We start from the raw sequence: 19,374 nt of genomic DNA, 5'->3' as shown, positions 1-19,374 counted from the left end.
TGGAATCAACCCAAGTGCCCATCAGTTCATGAGTAGATTAAGAAAATGTGGCACGCACACACATGCGCACACACACACATAATATATATGCCACATGGTACTACTTCAGCTATACAAAGAATGAAATGGTATCTTTTGCAGCTTGGATGGAACTGGAGACTATTATTCCAAAGAAAGTATCTCAAGAATGGAAAAACAAACACCCCATGTTCTCACTAATAATTGGGAGCTAAATGATGGGCACTCACGGTACAAAGAGATGTAAAGGACATTGGAAAACAAGAAAGAGGGGGAAAGGTGAGAGGGAGTGAGAAGTAAAGGCTTACCCCATCCAGTACGGTGAACCCTGATCTGGTGATGGACACTAGAAGCCCTAACTGAAGCATTAGGCAAAATATCCATGTAACATAAAACATTTGTACCGCCTTAATATTTTGAAATAAAAAACTCAATAACGTATATAATTAGTAATTACACAAAGAGAATTATAGACATCTACAGCATTGTCAAAGTTTTCTGCAAATTGAAGAGCTGGTATCATACAGAAAGGAAGAACAGTTTTCTAGGAAGTGTTTTCCTCCAAAGGACACACAGAATTTTGCTGAACCAGCATGGCTACGCTTTCAAACCACTCATACTTAAAGGGAAAAGTTATAACTAGCCTTTCAAGGATTTAGAATCACATATAATGACTTAATTGAAAGTGGTTCTGAGATTTACTTTGTCTTGAATATGTGTCCTTATGCTTGGGTACAGTGTTAATTACTTCCGTATTTGGTAAGAGCACCAAAGAATTTGTTTTCTTAGGAAAAGGTCCATATAATGTAGAACAACTCAGTATCAAGGGCGATCATCTGTCCAGAGATGGCCATTAAAATCACAGACCAAATCTGAAAGACATTTATAAATATTTAGCTGTTCCAGGATAGCTTTCACAGCTAGCTAAATCATTTTCTCCAAGTGGTAATTGTTTCAATGTCCCAAGGCATTAAAAGCTATTAAAATCTAATGACCCAAGCCTCATTTTTTTCCCCTATAAAAACGAAAACTTTTTAATGCTCTGGCTTTTTCTTTATTAGTGTTTCACTGGTTTCCAGTTTTTTAAAACACACAATTATATCTCTGTACACATGACAAATCAAATAAATGTGGTTAAATAACAGGTTTAGAAAAGTTGTATTTTTGTTTCATTATTGACTTTATTGAAATGTTTTACATATTTAAAGTAGCTACTTTTTATGTTCAAATGAAGGAGATAATTGTGTCATCAGTTGACAGGAAAACCCACATGAAGTCCTATTTCTGTGGATTCTTTTGCTACTAAGATTTTCCGTATGCATTTTATGAGGTATTTTTTGCGCTCACCTGGTAAAACCCTTTACTATAACAATGTGAAAGTTGTCTTCACTGAAAAATATTTTATTATTTTTAGGTAATCATGTCCTATATAAGTAAAACATGGTAAAGAATTTCTTCACTGCAATTTCTCCCATTGATGAAACACTTTGTTGTTCATTCTGTGAAAGCCAGTACCCTGTGTTATAAAGGATACTTAGCTACTCAAGATTTAAAAGACAACGCAACAGTAGATTGGATGAAAGAGAAAAACAATACTTCTGGCTATTGTGATCACATGGAAATCCATTACAGGTGCTTTAACTATAAATATTTTCAAAATTTTAACTTTTAATGTATCTTCAGCTCAATTATCCCAACTGTAGAGGAAATCTACTGGAGACATATCAATGAACTTCATCTCTGAATAATCAACATAGTAAATAGGATCAATATAAAAAACAGAAGAACACAAACTAAATGTTATGTCCCTCACTTGTCTAGGAAAAAATGATCAGAAAAAAATGGACACTTATTCACTCTTTTCTTGGTTAATCTTTTAAATTCTCAACAAATCTTCAGGTTGAGTCAAGTCCAGCTGCTCCCTAATTATATCCATTGCTGAAAAAATATCCATATTTTTCACCACTAGTAGGAGAACACCAAATCTGACACTTAACTCGAATTATAAGGTGTATACATATATATACATATATATAAATACAAAATTGCAGCTAAATTTTTAGAGGATTGTCTAAATCCCGCTACTCTGTTTAATTTCAATGCTTACTACATTGTCTTACGTTCATACAATATTTTCCTATGATTCATTGTTTTGAATTCAGACAAAATATATATAAAATATGATTTTTAACCAACTTGCTGTAATTTTAAATCATTTATTATCATTTGTTCAGTAAATATTTACTCTCTTTTACTATTTCAAAGGTATATTGAAGATTGAGTTATATTCTGATGAAATAGAAAAGAAAATGATGTCACATAAAATCAGTGGCAAACTCATTTTAATAATATGGTAAAAAAAATTTAATGCAAATAAAATATCTCAGTAATTCTAAACCAGATCTATTTTCAGTTAGTAATTAAAAAGCACTGCTTTGCTTCACAGAGAAATACAAGCAAGGAGTTAATGTAATTGTACTCTGGTATTTAAGGAACTATAATTGAGACTTTGTATGCATTTATGCATTTTTTATAGCTGGCACAGCTTGTCATGATCAGAAACAACTGCATATTGTTAAATAATATGGAAACTCAAATTTAAAAGGGCTTCTTAAAAAGTTAAATTTGTTTCCAATACCATATCCATGAAAAGTTCTAACATATGTTACAGCTCCCGAATGTGTTGCTTTCATTTAATATTGAAAATAAATCCTCACAACTACCATCTTTCAACACAGGAAAATCTCACAATAAAACCTGACAAAGCAATACAAATTGAAGAATTATGAAGAGAGAAGATTCCTGAATCACAGTGTTGGGAAATCTCCTATCTTACAGCCACATTTTTAATGAACCTTAATATTCAGATCCAAAGGGCAAAAATCTCAAATATTTTGGTGGATACTTCCATCATGCATGAAAATGTCCCAGTGCGGGTTGGGACTGTGATTCTGTTGAAATTCCGGAGTTAGAAATAGTAGTGCTATGATCACTGATTAAAACTGATGGAGTTCTTAGTTTTTATGGCCTAATGAGCCCTATGTGTTAAAGCATTTTGTTTCTATCACATCTTTAGGACTTTATTTTATCTGTAAACAATATATCCTCTGGGATATCCTGTGAATATCAGAAATATAATTGGTCAAATTCTTACATTTTAGCTAGACAGTAATGCAGGAAAATGTTCTTGTAAATAACATAAAAGCAATACTCTATATACAGCTACTAACAAATTAGAAAATAAAGAGTCTGTTGCTCTTTTTTGTGTGGTGTGTATATATGTGTACGGGTGTGTTTTTCTGTATCTATGCTTGTATGTCTGTCAACCCAAGTCACATGTACATTCAGAAAAAAATGTATATTTCAAGTACTAAATTCAGTGCCACTTCTCAACCCTATAATTAGCCCCAACAGTCTTTCCAGATCTCCAGAATTAGAGTGACTCTAAAGGTATTGTTTGTTTGTTTTGCATGTTTTGTTCTTTTTCAGCTATATTTAATTCTTTAAATCTGAATACACAGTTAATGACCAATTTAATCCCCTGTAAGCACAAATTGGATATAATAATATGTACTTCCTGGGGTAGCCAAAACCACTATCTCATAAAACAAAAGATTGTATGAATTGCTAAAATTCATTAGGCTTATTTTTTCCAACAGAAACATTAAAGAACAATTTAAAGAAATTTTTATAAATTACACTGGTGAATTTAAAAGTTGATATGGCACTCAAAATCAAATTTAAAAAAACATAGAAATGAACTAATGGAGATTGAGAAAAGTTCCATGAACAAAGTATCAGTACAATTTATAAATAAATCCTGTAGTGGGAAGCCAGCAAAACATTTAACACATTGAATACAATGCAGAAAGAATGAGCAATTATAGATTATAAATTATAAGTGAGAAAGTAATTTTTACAAAAAACTGAAAGAAGTATTAAACACCATTTCTTAAGCTAATTGATTTTAAATGTTTTAAAAGAAGTGACATATTTATAGGTCTAAAGAGGAGAATGACTGGAAAGAAGTAGCATGAGAGAATTTAGGAGGTGATGGAATTGTACAGTACACTGATGACAGTGGTGCACATGAAAATAGGCATTAGTCAGAACTCATAAATTCATAAAACATTCAACCAGGACTGTAGAAGAACCCTATATGAAATAATGACTGTGAAATGAACCTTCACTCTATTACAAATAAAGAACAAAATTACATTGATGCAGGGAGGGAAGAAAAGTACTAACTTAATTTACTTTGGAAGATGCTATTTAGGATTCTGTGAAACTAAAAGCAAGGGTGAAAGAATGAGAGTGAATGAGCTCTGAAACATGGTCTTCCTTCTCCACCAATGTGTCCTAAACGGACTACATCCACTTGGAGAAAAAGACAACTTCTTCAAAGTTGTACAGATGAATAATTCAGTTGTGAAGATATGTCCATGGCTGAACAAAAATGCTGCTATATGAGAGTAATAGTGGTCTTGCATAAAAATGGGAAGGAAATTAATAAATTCATCATGGCATAGGAAAGGTCATACAAGCATAAAACCAATAGTAGTATGATTATAGAAAAATATCAATAAGTGAATTATATATTCAACTTAAATTAAAAGAAATATTGGAACAGAGACCTCAAAAATATCCTAAATAAGCGTGGATGACATTTTAACTTCTTTGAAATTGTCCGTGCACATCAGCAGATTGAATTTTCCAAATAATTCTAAAATTATCAATCTCTTTAGTTTTCTTTAACTTGACACTTAAAGGGTTGTATAGAGAAAAAAATTCTGGATCAAAATATGTCAATGTATCAATAGGTGGTATATCTTAGTAAAGATCTATGGTTGATGGAGATGCTCTACTTTCCAAATTTTCCACAATTTTGAGACAAAAATAAAAAAATACATTATCCGAAGGATAAATTGTTAACATTTATTTTAAAATTATATATAAATGCATCAATGTTTGAACAATATTTTGAAACAATATATAGATAACAAGAATACTTCCTTACCCATTATCCTTAGTTATGCTTGAACGGCAGACATCCAGGAATAGGAAGGAAATGTGGCTGGGGGCTTATTCTCCCCAGCTCCTTTCCCTGTTGAGGTCGCTAATTATCAGTTAAAGCATTGCCTTACCAAAGGCCTTAAATTTGTACCTTTTTCTGCTTGGAAACAGACTTATGTAAAAAGTAAAATCTTTAAATTTTAGAGAGATGAAAGTCAAAAGACTAATTTGTCCTGGCCATGTTACCATTTGGCTGTGGTCTCACCAAGCAAGGAGTTATAGCAGTTGTAATAAACGCTGCCCTGAAGACCGGATCAAAAATAAAATGTAATGTTTCTTGTGTATGATAAAACCAGGAGTGCTCCTTTTCAATTCCTTTTATTACAATGATAAGCAAGAAGCAAAAACAAACAAACAAAGAAAACCCTACTGGCATTGCTTAGGCTATCCTCAGGCTAGAGAGCCCAGAAGACTCACTAGCTTTCGGACACGTATTCCATTAGCTGCCACAGTTCTAAATGACCTGATTAAAATGACAGGAATTGGGGGAAGAACCCAAGCCAGAACTAAGTCCTTTTCACATTTACACTTTCTGCAACTGGATAAACATAGAGGACAGGCTCAATGCTTTTAAAACTAAATTCTGTCCTCAGATTACATAGATACATGGAAAGAAGAGAAGAGGAAATTGGGACCAGCCATGGAGAATAAAATGGGTGAAGTAGTGAGCCAAAAGGAAAAGGTTGTACCGAGCCCTGGATCCCCATAACATTTTCAGGTTCAACAGTTCTTATTGGATCGTATCTCAAATCAGCCAAAATAAACATAAACATCACTGCTCAGATTCCCAGGGAAGCGTGAGAACCGGGCAGCTGTGTGATGCGGGGTACGAGTGAAACCACTGTGCTTTGAGGAGGTTTTCTGTATTCAAGGAGAAATATCCAGAACACATTGGCTGCCTTAATTTTCCTCCATCATTGCCAAAAGCCACAACATGAGCCCCTGGGAAGCAATTTGACAGTGCTCTAGCAACACTCTTGTTGACCAGACTTTAGTTAACAACTTAACCAACAGCTTGGTACCAATAAAGTGCAAGCAACCAACCAAATTCCTGATTAAATAAAGATGCTGTTTTGTTCATTGTTTAGCATCTTTCTATTTTGTTGAACTCCAGTTATTTCCACAGGAATGCATAGATTACACACAGTGACTGTAATCACCAACACTTGTATAAGCTGATAGGTGATTTGATAAAAACAAATTTAAAATACCATTCTATATTTCTCTTTCCTTGAGATGTTGTTTATACAATCTGGTTCATTTCATTCCTGAGTTTCGTGTTTCTTTGGGCAATTGTTCCTGCACTGCTGATTTGTGTCTTCCTGTTCTTGGAAGCACTGTCACGGATGCGGCAGTACCCTGACCATATCTGTTGTGTAACTATGCAATAGTCAGTTTCATTAATCATTAAGAAAACATAACATTTTGGTGGGAAGCAGAATAAAGGCTGCTAAAATGTTGGAGGAAATTGAGTCCTTCTCTTTCCTTTCCATAAATGTAGAATTCAGAGAAGAATGAGCTATCGGATTTCTGTTGTGCGACTCAGAGTTAAAGACCTCGTGCCTCGTGTTGTTTAATCCGTACCAGATGTGAGAAATGACGGTAGAAATAAAGAGTTTTAAATCAGGCATTTCTATAGGGGAATGAAAATGGAAACTAATTTTGTATTTTGTGTTCGGGCAGAACAAAAGGTAATAAATGCTTCAAACTGTATAAAGGAAACTTCATTTTTACCACACTAACAATCATTATGCTTTAATAATACATACGCAATTTGAAAATCCTTTTTTTTAACCCATTGGAAGAGAAATCTCTGACACGAATTGATACCATTCAATTCTGTTTCCAGATGAATTTTATGTTAGGTATTTCCATTCTGTTCCAATATCAGCATCAACCTCCAGACCATCTTAAAATCTCTGGATATCTTTCCCCTTTACTGGTTTGCTTGTGTTGCTTTACTGAAGATGGTGGGAAAAAACTAGAAATCTGAAAAATGTTATCTTTCAGAAAGCCATTAAATTCACTGTTAAATTCATCTTTATTGAAATGATCCCTTCATATTTTCATGCTATTTGCCTTTACTGTTTATCCACTCTTGCGTGAAGAACCCTCATAGGCAGTCAAGGGTCCAGAGTTACACTAAGTCCTCAAACTATGGCCCGCGGGCCACATGAGGTGGTGTGATTGTATTTGTTCCCGTTCTGTTTTTTTACTTCAAAATAAGATGTGTGCAGTGTGCATAGGAATTTGTTCATAGTTTTTGTTTTTAACTATATAGTCTGGCCCTCCAACGGTCTGAAGGACAGTGAACTGGCCCCCTGTTTAAAAAGTTTGAGGACCCCTGATTGCCATTTGCCACTGTCCCTGTGAACAACCACATCAGACCTCGGTTGGGCACAAGTCTATTTTGGGTGAAATGAAATGAACCAGTGCCCAAGCATAGCTCTTAAACAAGAGAAACCATAACACTTTCATTTCTATACACAAACAATAATCTGACACATATGCGAATGTGAATATACACAAACACTTGCTGATTTATAAATTCAACAGGAAAATAATGAAATAAAATCCTCACATTAAAGTGTTAATTAAATATATCGTATGTCTTTTCAAGGTATGCAAGGACAAATGGAAAAAAAATATTACATATTTATTGACAAAGATATTTTCATGTTTCATATAGGAAATGTCAAGTATATTTAAGAATTAATGAAAAATTATAGAAAACATGATAAAGGGTGGTGCCTGTGGCTCAAAGGAGTAGGGTGCCGGCCCCATATGCTGGAGGTGGTGGGTTCAAACCTGGCCCCGGCCAAAAACTGAAAAAAAAAAATAAAAAAGGAAAGAAAACATCATAAAAAGATAAAATTAGTCTAGACAAATATACCTATATTAATGATTTTTACTTTTACTTTCTGGTGGTGATACTCGTGTCTTCTGTTTCATTTGCTAATTTTATTCATTGAACATATATTAATTTTGTTAATAAAAAAGTAATTAAAAATTAATTTTGTAGTGATTGTCGTCGTGGCATCCTCTATGGTTATTCTCTGGCAGCTCTCAATGTTTCAATATTTCAAGGCTCAACATGAGCTATAAACATGGGAATTGAAAGGCATGAAGGAGACATTTTAACCAAACTGCCATTCACTTTTGTGTTTTCTAGAGAAGAAAGGACATAATAGAGTTTTAGCAAATATATCATTTGCTATCATCCTATGGGGACATCTAATTGCTTTCCAGTCCCTGCTTTAAGCAAGCACTTTTTGTCTTCAGCTGCAGGGGTCAGCTGATATAATTGCCAGGCCCATCAGAGAGTGCCTCCGCTGCAGAGAGCAGCATCACCCCAGGACATGCCCTATCCTGGAGTCTATATCCAACACCCCGTCAATTGGAAGTAGAAAGGCTGTCTTCGTCAAATTGGAGACAACTCTGAAAAGCCACTCTATTTCCAGAACTCTTCATAGGGTGAGTTAGAGCAAACATTGGGTCTGTATCACAGGTCAACTTCTTTAACTGTCCAAGCCTATTTCTTCTTCAAGTGTTCATCTCAAGAGCAGTCCCAAATAAACAACATGCATGTTGTGTCCTGATGAACCCAAATGGAATCAAACAAAACAAGAAAAAGCATTATAATCCTAAGCAAACACCATCCCTGTTCTATTATAATGTTATAGTATGTTTTAATCTGGGAAAGAATATCCTTTTCCTTTCTTACACATGGTTTCTTTAACAAAAAATTAAATTAGCATGTTGATTTCACTTAAAATAGGGTCTTCAATCCCATCTATGTCACTACAAATAAAGCCAAGCATAGAAAGACAAATATAGCAGGTCATCACTCAGTTTTGGGAGTGAAAATGCCTGATCTCAGGGAGGTAGAGGCTGAGAGGGGTGAGGGAGGATATAAAGAGAGGTTGGTCAATGGATACAAAAATACAGTTCCATTAAAGGAATAAGTTCTAGTGTTTAATAGCTCAGTAGTATGATTATAATTATCAAGAATTTATGGATATTTTAAATAGCTAGAAGGAAAGATTTACAATGTTCCCAACACAAAGACATCATAAATGTTTGAGATGATAGATATCCTAAATAATTAGATTTGATCATTACACATTGTATACATGTATCAAAGTATCAAATGCACTCTACAAATATATACAACTATTATGTATCAATAAAAAAATCAGCATGTCGATTTTCATTAAAGTCTTACTAAAGTTGATATTTGTTTTGAAATTATGAATTAAATTAGGGATAAATTATTTACAATACTCCCAATAAGTAGAAATGTAATTATCCTCATCTATTTCAATCCTATCATTTCTTATTCATGTCAGTAAATTTTATTTAATTCCTCAGATTCCTGAACCTACAATATCACCTAACTTATTGTAAATGATATTTGTTATTACCTCTCTTTAGCAATGTGAACCCTTTCAATATGTTTTCCTAAACCTTAATTTTCTTCCATTATTTCTTTGATTACTTTATTTCTTTTATTCTATTCTGTCCTTTTGGAGCTTGTATTATAGAAATTGTAATTAAAGTATCAGTGTGTTTTCTCAGATTAAACCTCCAGAATTTGTTTTTGAACTTTTCATTATTCTATTTAATTCTACTTGAATTTTACTAGTTTTAGTTCTTACTTTTACAACTAAGTTTCAAATTCTCGAGATCCCTTTTTTCTCTCTTAATTGTGTCCTATTCTTACTTATGACTATAACATCTATTTGACTTTTATGAAGTTATAAATTACACTTATATAAGGGATTTTAATCTCTAATAAATTATGTCTTCTAAGAGAATTAATATTTTATCTGCTGTTTCTCCTTCATAATTTAATTTTCTTAGATTTATTTGAAATTAAAAGATTCCCCTTAGTCATTATTTATTGTCCCAATATTTGCATTAAGAGTACTTGTTATTGTTAATTTCCTGGAAGCTACAGGTTTCTCTTTGAGAAGACTTACATGATTTTGGTAAAATAATATATTTAAATATTTAAAATATACATAAGAATATTCATTCTTAAGTTTAATGAAGTTTATTATATCAGCAAGAAAATAACTAAAACAACATTTCATCAAAATAGTACCTTTGTTCAAAGGAAACTATTTATGTTTGTCTCAAAGGGACATAATTTCTAAATATCATCATGTTATTTACTAAAATGTTATGTTTTTCTGTGATAAATATTAGTCCAATAAACTGGTAGCTATGTTAAATTTTTGATGACTATGGTACTATTAGTCTTGATATTTATAGGGTACTAATTCTCTTTCTGTGAACTTCTTAAAACGAATGACTGAGAAGAACCTTGCGTTTATTTGAAAATCATAATTTTTCATCTGGGAAATAAGTTTTCAGAGCATAATGTGTTTTGCTGCTTCACTTCATTTTTTTTAAAAGAACCTATGATATTTTCCTAAGGCATAGTATTCTGATGGTACTGTTTAAAAACCCACGTCCTTTCAATCAGTTTTCAGCATATCTTTAAAAAAAAAATAGGAATGCATTCTTTCTAAATGTCAAGACAAATAGAATTCCCTTTTATACAATATATTCACTTACCATTAGGTACGCTCTCTGCTTTCCACATCCCCGGCCCACTTCTCCCTTTCCACTTGTATCCAGAAGCTCTTCTGACTTTTCACTCCAGATCCCCTTGGTCAACCCTCAATGTAGTGAAAACTGGCCATTTACTCCAAAATATAGACAAATCCTCCTGCATCTTTTGTGTACAGGAAGGCATGCTGTAATCCAAATGTGCCATGCGACTTTCAGTGTTTTCCACTCTTAGTAATACTGAAACTTTTTTTTTTTTAAGAGACAGAGTTTTACTCTGTCACCCTCTGTAAAGTGCTGTCACATCACAGCTCACAGCAACCTCTAGCTCTTGGGTGATTCTCTTGCCTCAGCCTCCCAGTAGCTGGGACTGCAGGTACTCGCCACAACACCCAGCTATCTTTTTGCAGTTTGGCCAGGGCTGGGCTTGAACCTGCCACTCTCTATATATGAGGCCTGCGCCCTACTCACTGAGCCACAGGTGCTGCCCGTAATACTGAAACGTGTTAAAAAATATGCATAAATGATCCTGTCCTTGCTACAGGAGAATAGATTGTGCAAGAAGAGAATGGATTTTATTCTGAGAGGCAGGAAAGAAAAGCCTGGCCATAAGCAGAAAGCCATGGCAGGAAAAAGCTGAAGAAGTATTAAATATGTGGAAGGAACTTCCCTCCTCCACTTCTGCACTCACGCACACGCGTGCATACACACACACACACACACACACACGAGACTTTCTCCCCTCCAGAAGTCTCTGTGGGAACCATCTCCACTGACTTCATACCCTGTAATTGTCTGCCTGTTCCACTTAAACAAAAACACATTGTGGGCATCCTCGTTGTTAGATGTGTTGTTGCCTAGGTAGTTAAAGTCTCCCAACTCTAGCAGTGGAGTATGTTTTAAACAGGGTTTTGTTGACTATTCTGAAAATAGAAGACTGCTCCAACGACAAGTAAAACCAAGCCCAAGTATATGACATGTAAACGAACTTTTGTTTATGTAGTAAGATGGGATACTAACAAGATCTGTCTATTTGAGAAGATACTGCTGAGAGTTTTGCCTGAAATTAAAGATACATCTTGGACAATAAGACCTAAGAGCTCAAGATAAATGGATTACTCTTACTGTTCAATGATAGTAAAATATTAATGATGTTTTGAGGTCCTAGGAAAAAAATGCAAGCACTCAAGGAAGAATTGCTCATCTCGACAGTCACAGGTGTGTGAACTACGTTCTTGACTCTGGCCATGTTAGGACTTATGCTTACTAATATCTGAATGTTTTGAGGAATTGGTGTACATGCATTAGAAAAATTGATGGGAAAAAGTCATCAAAAATTGGATAGAAAAACAATATCGCCCTAAAGTGGGGGGTTTTAAACCAGCGGAAATTTTTCTCACCAGAAGGACATTTGGTCATATCCAGAGATATATTTGAGTACCATGATAGGGGTGAATGACGGGGGTAAAGAGATGTTTGCATGTAGTGAGTAGATGACAGAGATGCTGTTAAACATTTGCATTCTACAATGCACAGGACAGCACCCCTCCACCCACCTTTTACAAAAAAATATCCATCCAGGCTGGGCACAGTGGCTCACACCTGTAATTCCAGCACTCTGAGAGGCTGAAGTGGGTAGACTGCTTGAGCTCAAGATTTCAAGACCAGACTAAGCAAGAGTGAAACCCCATCTCTACTAAAAGCAAATAAATAAAATAAAATAAAACATAAAAACTAGCCAAGCATTGTGGAAGGCACCTGTAGTTTTAGCTACTCTGAAGGCTGAGGCAGGAGGATCACTTGAGCCCCAAGAATTGGAGGTTGCTGTGACCTATGATGCTATGGCACTCTACCCAGGGCAACAGAGTAAACTCTGTCTCAAAGAAAAAAAATTATCCAATACAAGACTAGTGGTACCAAAGGTGAGAAACTCTGCCATGGAGAAATTAAAAATCATCATACAATCAGAGATGAGTAGAGTCCCACGGCAGGACTGTGGCAAGCTTAAAGGCAGGGAAAGGCTTTAGCAGAGGACCCGTGGCGCCTTCCTTATTAACAGAGGAAACATGGGAAATAGACACTAGGCAGGTAAAATCAAAAGGATAGCAAGACATTGGGGGCACAAATAGAAATAAGACATTTTAGGACAACTCTTTATATCATGAGGTTATTTTGAGCCAAGCCATTTACCCTCAACATTTTGCCAGGTTTCTTGGTAAAGGCTCAAATTGTTTAAACGTAAAACTCCCATGACAAAACCAATAATTCTATGGAATACTCTGAGACTAATGGTGCTAAATATGACCAAATCCTGAATTTATTTGGCGAAAATGAAGGTGCAAAGACATTATGGTGTTTGGGGACATTTTCTTCCACATTTACTGTCTCCAAAACTATTGTTTTATTTTTTTCTGAGAGCTCAAATAAATCTGCATTATCTTTTTCTAACAGAACCATCTGTGAATCATAAACCATGTTAGCCAATGTATCTCATCAGAGAAAAGACATTACATTTTATCAGAGACACAGAAAGTGACAGATTAGTAACAGTGAACTGAGAAGCAAACCAGTCGTCATAGAAAAAAATGTTTTTTCTTATAAAAGCTAAGGGACAGACATCGGAATGTCTGCTCTTTATAGAAAGCGATTTATCTTTGTTTACTTTGGGAAATATCTGTGTATAAGTCTGAATATCTCTGTGAATTTATGGGTAGGTAAAAAAAATCAAGACGACTTGAGTGAAGAGGCAGGAGTGGTGGGAAAATAGGACTTTAACAACAACAGAGCAACAGAAATAATTGAGGGAAATAAGCAAGTATAGAGATTATAGAATTTTTAGCTTTATTTTAAATTTTACAAACGTCATGCCTTACATTTTAATCCATGCTCTTCCTGGTGATTGCAAGAATGAGCAGAAGAGTAATATTTTAGGAAGCTGTGTTTTCCAGTGCTTCCTAAAATACATCACATCAGCAACCTTTTAAACAGATACATGAAGTTAATTCTGTATTCACAGACCCTCATAGCAATGGTTTTGATATTTCTGGATCCCTGTTACTCCTGCCTTATTTTCTACTGTTTTTGACCAGCAGGGGGATTTGCCTCACTACTTTCAACCAACCATGAATCTTGAGGTGTGACAAATAGAAAGCTTTTGACCTTGAGATCAGACTTCACTTGCTTTCATAGTTTTTCAGTCTTGGCTGATAGTCACCATAAAAATCAGAAATCATGACAAAAAAATAATAATTTTTGTGACTTCTACGTTGTTACATGCACATTGGTGGCTATTTAATGCTATAGTTGTCCTCCACTCCATTATTTTATAATAGAATAAGATTAAGGGCTAAATCTTTCTCTATAATAAATAATCAACGGGGTGGTAATTTTAAAACATATCCCAAATGCAAGTATTTTAAAAACAAAGACAATTCTTTTGGCAAGTTCTTGCAGCTCAAGATTTACTGTGAAACGCTGGAAATCATACAATGCTAGAGTTACTTCAGACTTGGATAAGTTTCGTTCGTTGTAAAACACAAGGAGAGGATGTACCAATCTGCAGTCTAAGCATGGATCAAACACTAACCCTAAAAATTGATGCTGGCAGAGAATGTAACAAGCATATTATATAAATATAAGCTCTTAAATATGAAAGAGGTAATAAAGTAAAATAAATATATTAATTTACCTTGAAAAAAATTACAGATTAACTACTTAAAATAGTCTGTCAGCCCCATATTTAGTGAATTTAATTTTACATTGTTATAATTAAAAGTAAAACCCACATAGATATTGTGCACTGTTACAATTTATCAGAATAATCTGTTCCCAAACACCAGTGGAAAAAATACACTGCAAAAATGAATGTGGCCGCAAATAAATAGGCATCTATTTAAACCTACATAATATATCCTAACAAAATTAAACTGTAGTGACTTCATTTCTCTGTAAAAGCTAATACGTTTTACAGATATACAAGTTAAAAAGGATCAGCTTGAATTGCATTGTTAACCTCTATTTTTAGTTCCACATATATTGATCTCAAAATGATATCTCCAAATAGCCCACATTTAAAATACATCTGAGTACAAAAACCTCTTTAAAAAGTCAGTGAATTGATAACAATTTGTAGAATCCTACTTATGCTTCAAAGAACATGAAGACAATTTCGATATATGTGTATATATGAAACATGATTTGTGTTTATAATTTCATATTGTAGTGGTTTACTTTGAATACGTAACTCGTTTCACTATAATAACTCAATGCTACAACTAATGGATAACATGACTTTTCTCACCAGCACCGAAAAATATATAAATTTGTTAAAACCTGTAAAAGGTCTGAGTTTGACTCCACTTCTAAGCTAAAACCCAATCACCCTTATTTGATCATTTTCCATGACCTGGGTATATCAAAGTATCACATGTACTCCATCGACATGCATAACTATTATGCATCATAATAAATAAAAGTTTTAGAACTTGAAAAAATGAAAATTTAGCTACTAAAGTTTTATGAATGATGGCAGAGACACAAGACCCTTGGATCAGGGACGAGGAACTTATTACCCTTTGGAACAGAGGTAGCAAAGACATCATATTCATATTGGTCCGCCTTGCTCCTCAAGGAGCCCTTTGCAACACAGGGCTCGGTTGTTCAACTGAAGGCTGTAATTGCTCAGGTTTGCATTAGAGTTGAATCAGCTCCTGCATCTTATTGCTATTATTAATTGTCACATCAGTTTATTGATGATAATATTAATAAGACTGATAATGCTGTTGATGGCAAATAACACATCGTGAGCTTACTATGGACCAAACTTTGAATTAAATGTTTAACATTTATATCTATTTATTATCACATTTATTAGGAAATTATTACACTAACACTAAAGTACGGAAACAGCTGATATTCCCAGAGGGGATGATGGAATGTAAACAGAAACAGGTTGTTTAAGTTGACCAAAGTCCACAAAAAGTAAATTCGGAAAGCCTGATTCCAGAGCCCATACTATAATGGTTCTGCTAAAGTCCTTTATTTTGTGATCAGGTCACTTCTCGTGAGAGTAATTCTCTTTGGAAGCCTCCAGACTGAGCAAACAGGTCACAATTTGCTATGGTTTGAAAGCTTCCAAAATTCATGTGTTGGAACCTAATACCCGATGTGGTATTATTAAGAGATGGGGCCTTTTGAGAAATGATTAATTAGGGTCCACTCGAATGAATGTCTTAGGACTATTATACAGAAGTTGAAGAGTCCATTCTGCCATGTAAAGAGACCGCTTTTGTCCCTTTGGAAGGATGCAGCAACTAGGTGCCATCGTGAGAGCAAAGATTCCTCGTCAGACACTGAGTCTAGTGCCATGATTATGGATTTCACACGCTTCAGAATTATGAGAAATGACTTTCTATCATTTATAAATTACTCCGTCTAAGGTATTTCATTGTAGCAACAGAAATGAATTAAGACATGATCTCTCCTTGGAATTATAAAAGATGGGCAAATTTTGCTATTATATCAAAGTAAATTATACAGCTAACCACATTCAAAAGATACATTTTACATATTACGGTTAAAGAAAATGTAATATTTTCAAGCCCCATGGAGAACAGTGGTTCTCAAAGTGCAGACCCTGGACTAGCAACCTTAACACTAGCATGTTAGAAAACGTAAACTTCAGATCTCACCAACACCTACCGAGTAACAAACTCTGAAATTGCATCCGTGCAAATTGTATTTTAACAAGCTCTCCAAGTGATGCTGATGCATGCTGAAGTTTGAGAACCACTCTTGGGAAAAAATCCTAAGTAGCTTCCAAATGAGGGGAACCAAAAACAGTACGAATCAGGAGGAAAAGACATATTCTGAAAATAGGGGAATTGACTGACACTCTTTATACAGAATACTTATACTCTTAATTCTCTTCTAAAAGTGTAAGTTAAAGTATACCCTAAGAAGCACACATTTTCCTAAGCAGGAGATTAGATTTATTTCCTGGAGAATTTAAACATCTCTAAAGAAAATTCCCGTATATGTGAAATTTGAAATAGACACACTCTGGTGCCACACAGAGAGACTCACCAGAAAGTCTACAGATGGTCACAGAGGTTCCAATCAGCTTTTTGGACCCCGCTCTAAAATTTTGTATAAGCCAAACTGTAAGTAATAAAGGTCATTAAGGGTCTCTAAATGTGCTTTTTCTCAAAAAACCTCTTGGACGTTTTAGCCCAGTAAGACAGAGAGGAGACCAAGAGAAAAGGAAGAGCTTGGATTTATCAAATGGTGCTTTCAAAACAATATCAAACTGAAATATATTCCCATAAATACAGGGTGACCATAAGTTTGCATGCAATTGAAACTATTGTGCAATTGGAAATTGCGCTTGAACTTTGTGGCTACCCTGAATGTTAATGCAGAAAACCCACCAGCAAGTAACTATTTCAGATTGTTCACAAAGATGGTGAACTGTAAGTATATTGTCTCAGAGGAAAGAAAAAGAGATTGATATTTTGCTAGATTACCTATGTATTTAAATCAGTAGAAAGTGACATTCTAAAAGGTTTTGTAGCACTAAATAATTGGATACGATGAATTGAACTAGTAAATGGGAAGGAAGAAAAGAGGAAAAGACTCCTGAAAAATAATAAAGCTGTGTAAACAGAAGAAATGTAATCATAATACTTACACGGACTTCCTTTTTTTGCAATTTGGATGCTTTGTGTTTTCTTTTTTTACCTGATTGCTCCGAGCAGGACGTCAGCTTCCCGAGTCGCTGGGAACACCAGTGGTGTGCCACCACGCCTGGATCCCTAAGTTCGATTTTTCTCTCCCTAAACTGGCATTCAATCTCTACTCTTCTCCAGATGGAATGGCTAACGTTTCTGGGTGACAGTAAGGTTGAGAGAGAGGCTGTATTATTTATTTAATATTTTCAAAATTGTACTTGCTTTACGCTCACTATGAGAAGCATTATAGCAATTAGCACAGCGATCCTCAGGAGGGAACAGTGTACTACCATTGTCTAGTGTAAGAATGGCAATACTAAAAACACAGAGAAAGCCAACAGCTCAGGGCCTATTTGCCTTTTCCTACGTGACTCAAAAGAAGTAATCAATCCTTGATGGCTGAGATAATATTCTTCTGCGTGCAACTAGTACAAAAGTTACCATGGTAACTTTCTCCTGGGAACAATTGAGCTGTTTAATTATCAAAAACATTTCTTTTTCTATACATGTAGAAAACATTAGAACTATTCTTCTTCTTTATTATTTATGACTTTGGAATATAGTGGGTTCATTCAATAATGAGCAAAAAATAGCAAGTTCAGTCAATAACAAGTATATCTACTTTAATGATCACGAGCCTCATTATATGAGAAAAAGTATTCAAATAAGTATATTTTAGTAAAGTGAGGTTGTTATATTCTACTGTTAAAAATGATTGATAGAAAATTACTTATTCTTCTACCTTGAGTTAGTCTTTAGAAATTTCTGAAAGGGCTTAACAAACACTAATAGCTTGGAATAAAAGCAAACCTCCCTCCTGATACCCTGTTTCCTGGAAAATAAGACAGTGTTATTTTAAGGTGTGCTCCCCAAGATGCGCTAGGTCTTATTTTCAGGGGACAGCTTATCTTTCCTGTAAGTAGGTCTTATTTTTGGAGGATGTCTTATTTTCGGGAAAACAAGGTAGAAGCTGTGTGGTCAATGATATGTTCTTGGGTGCCATTATTTTAGCGGTTGCTGGCGAAAAGCACCATCTCTTATCGTCTTTTTTTTAAATAACAAACTTCATTTATTTGTATCACAGGATGAATCAGTTCTTAGTAAGACACACGTTACATGACTTAGGGCCTGCAGGGAATGTGCCATTTCTGGACTCAAGGTTGAAGTCGCAAATGTTTTCCCTGGAAGGGATCATAAATCTCTCGTGTCTTTCTGCAGTAAGGATGAAGTCTGCTTATCTGACTGAGTTTTATTACATTTATATTATTTTTCTGTGTATTTTTACTCTACTATTGAGGGAAATCTAGTCACAAGGAAAAAAAAAGGAAATTAAGCTACTCTTCATGGGTTTTTAATTGAGCCAATTTAACCTGCCAATAAAATTCAAATCTTATTAAATGTTTACATATTCAGTTGATTTGACAACACAGCAAGGTACCCAACAAGGGCTTGTTTTGCTTGGTTGTGAAAGCACAATATCAATGTGCCTGAGGGTGCGTGTGTGTTCATGTGAAATCTTAATGCATTAGGATAAGCCTATTTTTAAACAGTGCACTTGTGACATTTTAAAAGATCCATGGCATACATTTCTTCAAACTCCACTAACATCAACTCAAAGTGTCCCTAAATGGGTCTAATTATAATTTTTAAAAGTACAGAAAATATATCCTCACCACTGTGTTTATAACATTTGGATACTCTAGTGTATTTACTGTACTTTTGAAAATAATTGTAGGTTTAAAGTATAGTTTCTTACCTTGTACCTGTTAAGTAATTTTCCATCTCTCGGCCCCTCCCACACCCCATGCTCTCATCCTTCCAAGTCTCCAGTGACTGTCGTTTCTCTGTCTATGTTCATGGGGGCACATTATTAGCTCCTGTTTATGAGACTGTGTCGTATTTGACTTTTTGTTTATAAGTGATTTCACTTATAGGTACTGGCCTCCAATTCCATCCGTGCTGCGGTTAGGCAGTTAGC

The sequence above is a fragment of the Nycticebus coucang genome, chromosome 17 (genome assembly GCF_027406575.1).
Source record: "Nycticebus coucang isolate mNycCou1 chromosome 17, mNycCou1.pri, whole genome shotgun sequence".
Classification (NCBI taxonomy): domain Eukaryota; kingdom Metazoa; phylum Chordata; class Mammalia; order Primates; family Lorisidae; genus Nycticebus; species Nycticebus coucang.
Note: the sequence above shows the minus strand (reverse complement) of the source record.